Raw genomic sequence first — 8,324 nt, 5'->3', positions numbered from 1 at the left:
AAAAACATATAAGTTAATCTTTGAACAAACCAGAAAACTGATTTTAAAATAAGGAATATCTTTCTTTTTTTAAAGATTTATTTATTTATTTGAAAGTCAGAGGTACACAGAGAGAGAGGAGAGGCAGAGAGACAGAGCTCTTCCGTCCAATGGTTCACTCCAGAGATGGCTGTAACAGCCGGAGCTGCGCCGATCCGAAGCCAGGAGCCTGGAGCTTCTTTCAAGTCTCCCACATGGGTGCAGGGGCCCAAGGACTTGAGCCATCTTCTACTGCTTTCCCAGGCCATAGCAGAGAGCTGGATTGGAAGAGGAGCAGCCGGGGCTAGAACTGGCGCCCCACAGGGGATGCCGGCACTTTAGGCCAGGGCATTAACCCAGTGCAGCACAGCGCCGGCCCCAGGAATATCTTTCATTTTAGGAAAAATACTATCCAGAAAACAAAGTCCCCCAAGCTACTATGTTAGCTTGCACCTTATTATTTTCTTTTTTCTAAATATGCATTTATTTATTTGAACTGCAGAGTTACAGAGAGAGAGAGAGAGAGAGAGAGAGATTTTTCTTCTGTTGGTTCAGTCCCCAAATGGCCACAATAGCCAGGACTTGGCCAGAACGAAGACCAGTGACTGGAATTCTATCCAGATCTCCCACGTGAGTGGCAGGGACTCACGTTCTTAGACCATTTTCCTCTTCTTTCCCAGGTGCATTAGTACAGAGCTCGGTTGGAAGTGGAGTAGCAGGAACTAGAACAGCACTCTGATATAGAATGCTGGCATGACAAGCTATGGTCCAACCCACTAAGCTAAAATGGCAGCCTCTACTGAATTTTTTTGACATTGAGTTCTTTAATTAACTCAGAAATTTAGTATTTTTTTAACATAGCAGAGTTTCATAAACAGGCTCCAAGATGAATGGAAAACAATCTATCTGGATTTCTTCTGCTCATGTCGTGGCACCAACCATCCCCATACCATCATAGAGCATCAGGGACTGTAAAAGATTCAGGTGCTTAGAAATTAAGCATTTCAAACTAAAAATATGTTTTTTTTTGTTTCACTCTCAGCACATTCTCTTCCTCTGATGTTGCCCTGCAGACATTCATGAATAATTACAGGGCCTAAAAAAAGAATATTTTTTCTTTTCAAAAAATTAAAACCATCACATCTGCCCTTCAATTTTCTTTGAGATTTACTTATTTATTTGAAAGAGAGAGAGAGAGAGAGAGAGAGAGAGAGAGAGAGAGAGAGATGGAGAGAGAGATGGAGAGAAGGGAAGGGAAGGGAAGGGAAAGGAAGGGAAGGGAAGGGAAGGGAAGGGAAGGGAAGGGAAGGGAAGGGAAGGGGAGGGGAGGGGAGGGGAGGGGAAGGGAGGGGAGGGGAGGGGAGGGGAGGGGAGGGGAGAGGAAAGAAAGGGAAGGGAAGTAATCTCCCATCTTTTGGTTCATTCCCAAAATGGCTGCAACAGCCAAGGCTGGGCCAGGTTGAAACCAGGAATCAGAAGCTTCATCTAGTTCTTCCACATGGGTGGCAGTGGCCCAACTACTTGGGTCATCTTCTGCTTCTTCCCTAGGTGCATTAGCGGGGAGTTGGATCAGAAAGTGGAGTAGCTGGGTCTTGACCTGGTGCCCAAATAAGATCCAGTGTTATAGGCAGTGGCTTAATCAACTGAGTCACAATGTTGGCTCCAGAGAGAGAGAGAGACAGACAGACAGACAGACAGACTGAGATAGAGAATATCTCCATCTGCTGGTTTATTCCACAAATGACTGGAACCTCTAGGGCTAGGCCAAGCTAAAGCTAGTATCCAGGAACTCCATTTGAGTCTTCCATGTGAATGGCAAGAACTCAAGTACTTGAGTCATCATCTGCTGCTTCCCAGGTTCATTAACAGATAGGAAGCAGAGTAGCCCATACTTGTGAACATCCCAAGCAGCATCTTTAACCAACTGTACCACAATGCCAGATTCTGCCCATAAATTTTCTACACTCAGTCCACTCTACCTGTTCACTCCCCATCACAGTTCACATAGAGATGCATGCATGAAGTCTTTTAATCTTCTTGTCTCATGCACAAGTCAGTTTACCTCACCCTGCTCAACTGCAGGGCAAAGAATACAAGATGTAAAATTAGGAGGATCAGATCTAGAAAAAATGATGCTAAAATTCAAATGGAAATACAGGAGACCCAAATAGCTAATGCAATATTTTTTTTTTATTTTTTGACAGGCAGAGTGGACAGTGAGAGATGAGAGAGAGAGAGAAAGGTCTTCCTTTGCCGTTGGTTCACCCTCCAATGGCCGCCACAGCCAGCGCACTGCAGCCAGTGCACCGCGCTGATCCGATGGCAGGAGCCAGGTGCTTATCCTGGTCTCCCATGGGGTGCAGGGCCCAAGGACTTGGGCCATCCTCCACTGCACTCCCAGGCCACAGCAGAGAGCTGGCCTGAAAGAGGGGCAACTGGGTCAGAATCCAGCGCCCCGACCGGGACTAGAACCCAGTGTGCCGGCACTGCAAGGTGGAGGATTAGCCTAGTGAGCCACGGCGCCGGCCTGCAATATTATACAACCAAAACAAAGATGGAGGCATCACAATAGCAGATGTCAAGATTTACTACAAGGCAATTATAATCAAAACAGCCTGGTACTGGAAAAAAACTAGACATATAGACCAATAGAAGAGAATATAAGCCCCAGAAATTAGTTCATGCAACAATAATCAACTAATCCTTGATAAAGAAGCTAAAAATCAATCCCTGAGAAAGGACAGTCTCTTCAACAAATGTTATAGAGCAAATTGGATCTACACATCCAGAAGTATGAAATAAGATTCCTACCTTACACCTTATATAGAAATCAACTCACAATGGATCAAGCATCTAAATCTATGGCTGTATACCATCAAATTACTAGAGGAGAACACTGGGTATATTCTGCAAGACATTGCCATAGGCAAAGACTTCTTGGAAAATACCCCAGAAGTACAGACAATAAAAGGGAAAACACACAAATGAGATTACATCAAGCTAAGAAGCTTCTGCACTGCAAAGGAAACAATCAACAAAGTTAAAAGGTACCTGACAGAATCAGAGAAAATATCTGCAAACTACGCAACTGTTAAAAGATTGATCTCCAGGATCTATAAAGAGCTCAAGAAACACAATAACAAAATAAATAATCTAGTTAAGAAATTGGCAAAAGACATGAACAGGTATTTTTAAAGGATGAAATACAAACGGTCAGCAGATACATGAAAAAGTTCTCAGGATCACTAGCCATAAGGGAAATGCAGATAAAAAGCACAATGAAGTTTCACCTTACCCCAGGTAGAATTTTTGGCAATTATCAAAAAATCAAAAAATAATAAATGTCATCAAGGATGTAGGGGAAAAGTTACCCACATCTACTGCTGGAATGTAAATGTGTACAACCAGGAGATTTCTTAGAAATCTGAAAATAGATCTCTCCTGGAACCCAGGTAACCCACTCTGGAGAATTTACCCAAACAAAATGAAATCAGCATATGTTATTTGTACCCCATGTTTATTTCAGCTCAATTCACAATAAATTAACCATGTCTACCTTCTATTTTTTTCTACCTTCTATTTTTTAAATCCAAATTCCTTATATCCCTCCCACCCCTCTCAGCCTCTTCTAATAAACATTCTGTGTCTAGATTAAGAACTTTTTTTTTCAACTTTAGCTACCACATGTGTGAATGAACTTGCAGTATCTATCTTTCTGTGTATGGCTTATTTCACTCTACATGATATAGTCCTTTTCAAATCATTGTGCAGCAAATGATAGGAATTCGTTTTAGAGTTGGATTATATTCCACTACGGAATTTTTATTGATCAATTTTCTTTATCTGTTTGCTTTAACCATTCACATGATGATGGACACCTTGACTGGTTCCATAGTTGGGCTGTTGTAAATAGTGCATCTATAAACATAGTGAAGCAAATATTTCTTTGATATGATGAGTTCATGTCTTTTGAGTATATACTCGGTAGCGGCATTGATGAATCACATCAAGTTCTATTTCTAGTTTTTTTTTTTTACTTTTTTTAATATTTTATATTAATATAAAGAGAAGAGATTTCACATAGTTTATAGATACAATTCTAAGAATATAATCATAGTTCCCTTCTGTTCACTCTCCTTCCCTTTTTAATTTTTGAGATAGCATATTTTTAATTTGCATTATACTCAGAGACTTAATGCTCCACTAAATAAAGAATACAGTAAATAGAAAGTAAAACACCATAGTTCAGCATGAATATAAGCAATGGCTTTAAACAATAATCAAATGAAAGTATGTCAATTTTACTCATATACAGTAAATTTTAAAATCATCATATATCATGAAAACTATATAGCATATCATTCTTAACAATTCATTTCACAAAGATATAAAACAAGTATTCTATAGAGTACATATCCACCACTTTTGAATCTTGGAGAAGTTACTAAATCTCTCTAAGCTTTCATTTTCTCAACTGCAAAATGGAAATAATAGGGAGACTTCTCATTGTTTGTATGAGTATTTGATAAGATCACACTGTGAAGCACCTTCTATAGTACAGAAACACCTGCTGAGCTTCTGAAATTGCAGGTTCCTTTGGAAGCTGAAGTAAGTAACAGCAGTAGAGTGGGAAACCATCTGAGCTATTATTTCCAGGTTATTTAACAAAACTTTCCACTCTCTGAGTTTTTTATAATGGATTTTAGAATTATGGACGATTTTTAACATAATTGGTTGTCTACAATCTAAGAGGCACTGTATCAAGCAGTTTTAACATTATTCCCCTTCATCCTTGCCACATACTTGTGATGCTTGTGTTATGGACTCTATTGTCGATGAGGAAACTGAGACTCAGGAAAGACTGAGCGGTACGAGGGGTGTGGAGGAAGGAAGGGATTACAGCCTTGGTCTGAACAAAGAAAGCCACGTGTTGTCTTTCTCACGTTTTATATGTCTGATTGGACATAATAGCACACAAGAGGTGTGTAAAACTTCTCTTTTGATAGAACATGTTATAGTTTTAACTACACTTACGATCAAACACACTCATTATCTCCATTCAAGTACTATTTTCAGTTCTTTACTCTGAGTTTGAATTGCTTGCATGTGGCTTTGATGAGTCAAACCTTGCCACCGAATGCCAGCCCCTTGCTCTTCCACCTCCAGCTACACTTTTCTCCATGGATTGATGTGGGATCGTTACGAGGCAATCAATACCAAAGATTGTTGGTAATTTTCCACTGCCTTGGCTTAAATAAACACCTAAGGTAAACGAGGGGCATGAGTAGGGGTCACACTCACACACAGATGAACTGTTGCACAGACACACAAACTCACAAAAACGCTTTGTCATGGTTCACTTGGAAAAATCCAAATGAAAACAGAGGAGGTAGATGAATAATAATGGAGAAAAGGAAACTAATTTGGAGATAATGAGTGCAAGACTGCCTCAATAAGGAAGAATAAGAGTGTGTCATTAGGTAGCAAGTTTAGCCTTTGGGCAAGATTATACTTCGAAGTCCCACTCCAGTTACCTGTTTTTAAGCATAAGTGAAGGGAAAGCATGACAAATACTAATTCTCCCTAAACTGTAGTAATATTCAGAGAAAATTAATTATTGCTTTCACAAGGAGACTCTTTACAATTGCCATTGTGAAAAGAATCCACCATGCTCACAAACTCAGTCATCAGATAGATCCCCGTTTCTTCCAATGGCAAAGAAACAGGGGAAATGCAAGTGTTTCCCCATATTTGCATCTCACTTCAACATCTGGAAGTCTCAGCAGCCTCTGAATGGAGCAGCAAGCCTCCATCTGAGATGACCTGTTTGCAGCTTGGGTCAGTTGGTGACAATGAGGCTCTTTGCCACTAGACCTAATAACAAAGCAGGAAAGCCTCCGTATGAGAAAGCCCTGAGCCTTGGACAATGCATACAAAAGCCTGTCTAAGGAGTACTTCCAAAGTCTCTCCTGCCTCACCCCACCAGCGTGTAAAGGTACGGGTTGGGTGGGAAGATAAAGATGAGCAAGGAAAAGGATCCATAATAAGCAGTTTATCTCGGAATGACTCAAACTCTCCCCTTCCCGTATATCAACTCTATTACAACTGATTACCTTTTCTAATCCCAGCCCAATTTGGGCATAATTGTTGGCTTTAAAAAAGGTAAGCAGGAGATATTCTTTTCACAGTTGCCTGCTTTTCTCAAGAGTCTAGCTTCCTTAAATCCCTTTTAACAAGGGTTACTTGCATGTAAATCAGCTTCCTTTTTTGATGACAAAACAACAAGCATTCCTTGTCATCTGAGGAAGCGAAGATTACTTTAAAAACCATGTACCTTAACAGGTGTGTTTCTCCTGTCTGCCCATGAAATTGTCAGCTGTCCCTCAGATCTAAGACATGTGGAAGTATTACCTCCAGGAAGTGTAAGAATGTTTTTGCCTTTCCCTCACGCTGTTTCCCACAGAAAAAGCCAGGTTTGAGAGTAAGAGTTTGTCAACTGCCCTGGAAATGCTGATTCAGCCACCACAGAGAGACAAATTGGGATCCTCTAAGGAAGACTGCATTGTATGAATGCATTTGCTAGCCGCAAATCATTTCAATAAAATATTTTTAAATGTTTTTCATTCAAGTTTCAAGTCAACAGCAGACCCCTTTAAGTTATAAAAAGACATATGGTTGATTTTCATAAGCATTAGTTGCCTATGAGATAGGAATTTCTATATGTATATTCTAGACTTGGCAATCTGGTAAACATAACACACACACACACACACACACACTCACACACGTCCAGGCTGACCCCACTGGACATCCATCCCCTATTAGCTCTCCAAGTGATTCAGCAAACCTTAAGTAACTAGACTGACTCTTACCTGTATTCCCTAATGACATAGCCCCGTGGATGTGCTGGGTATGTCCGCCTTCCCCAAAGTAGAACTTCCAAATATTAAATCAATCTTCCCTTAGTTCCACTCCCCCAAAGATTGTAAGCGCCTCATATTTTTTGTCAAAGTTATAGTTCTTGAACTTCCATCTGCCATCTTAGTATCTCTCTGTCTCTGGATATTAGGTCCCATATTTTCAATTCTACCTTGGTATAAGACAAACACCGAAGACAAAGCCTTCTAAAAACCAAGCCCTCATATCTCCCATGAAAGCCCACTCTTCCACCTGTATTTCCTACTTTGTCACTATAAAAAAGGAGCTAACTATTACTTTTACATGTCTTATTCATAAAAGTAGCCATTTGAGAACACTAGAAAATTAAAGTAAAACTCCAGTAGTCTCTTGGATTAGAAAGAATTTATGCTTGCAGCTACTCAGACCCAGGTTATAATTTCAACTCACTCATAAGATAAATATGTGGGATAATTTATGAAAACTCTTTTTGGGCCAGCGCTGTGGCATAGTAGGTAAAGTTGCCACCTGCAGTGCCAGAATCCCATATAGGCACCGGTTGGAGACTCGGCTACCCCATTTCTGATCCAGCTCTCCACTATGGCCTGGGAAAGCAGTAGAAGATGGCCCAAGACCTTGGGTCCCTGCACCCTTGTGAGAGGCCCAGAAGAAGCTCCTGGCTCCTGGCTTCCAATTGGTGTGTCTTCCAATCCAATCAGCACAGCTCCAGCCGTTCCAGCCATCTGGGGAATGAACCAGCAAATGAAAGACCTCTCTCTTTCTCTCTCTCTCTCTGCCTCTCTGTAACTCTGCCTTTCAAATAAATAAATAAATCTTTAAAAAAGAGAAGAGAGGAGAGGAGAAGAGAGGAGAAGAGAGGAGAGGAGAGGAGAGGAGAGGAGAGGAGAGGAGAGGAGAGGAGAGGAGAGGAGAGGAGAGGAGAGGAGAGGAGAGGAGAGGAGCTTTGTATCACCGTTTCGTCAGCTCTGAAATGAGGGTAAACCTATTCAAACTTATACATAAATGGACTGAGTACTCATAGACTCAAAACAAACTTATTTTTTTCTCTAAGCAGAAACAAATCTGAGGTTAAGACAAGTTGGTTAATTACTATATTCTTCTTAGAGTGAAAAGTCAGGACCCAAGATGCATAGGCAAAATAAACAGAAAACCCACATATCCATAGTCAAGGGAAGGAAGGAAAGACGGTTTGTGGAGAGTGTTCTATCACAGCAGAAAGGGATTTTGCCTCTTTTCATTCAAGATTACATCTAAAGAGAATATAACCAGGCTGGAATCCTACCTCTTAACTAACAGTTTGAATGACAAAGTAGTAATGTCAGAGTTCCACTATATCCTGTTACATTAAATAAACAGTTGCAAATGTGGTGAGTCATGCTTTATTCATC

At 40.6% G+C, this 8,324-nt stretch overlaps 1 non-coding gene and 1 pseudogene across 1 annotated transcript; one reads left to right on the top strand and one right to left on the bottom strand.

Moving 5' to 3' along the window:
• Positions 1-871: 871 nt before the first annotated feature.
• Positions 872-1,006, bottom strand: LOC127485240 (small nucleolar RNA SNORA55). Its single transcript, XR_007912379.1, has one exon. It is a non-coding gene; the product is annotated as a small nucleolar RNA SNORA55 (small nucleolar RNA).
• Positions 1,007-4,837: 3,831 nt separating this feature from the next.
• LOC100339615 (sorting nexin-1-like) overlaps positions 4,838-8,324 on the top strand; it is a 140,522-nt pseudogene continuing 137,035 nt past the window's right edge.

Source organism: Oryctolagus cuniculus, chromosome 1 (genome assembly GCF_964237555.1).
Source record: "Oryctolagus cuniculus chromosome 1, mOryCun1.1, whole genome shotgun sequence".
NCBI lineage: Eukaryota > Metazoa > Chordata > Mammalia > Lagomorpha > Leporidae > Oryctolagus > Oryctolagus cuniculus.
The sequence above is the reverse complement of the archived record's forward strand: the minus strand, read 5'-3'. Positions and strand labels throughout refer to the sequence as shown.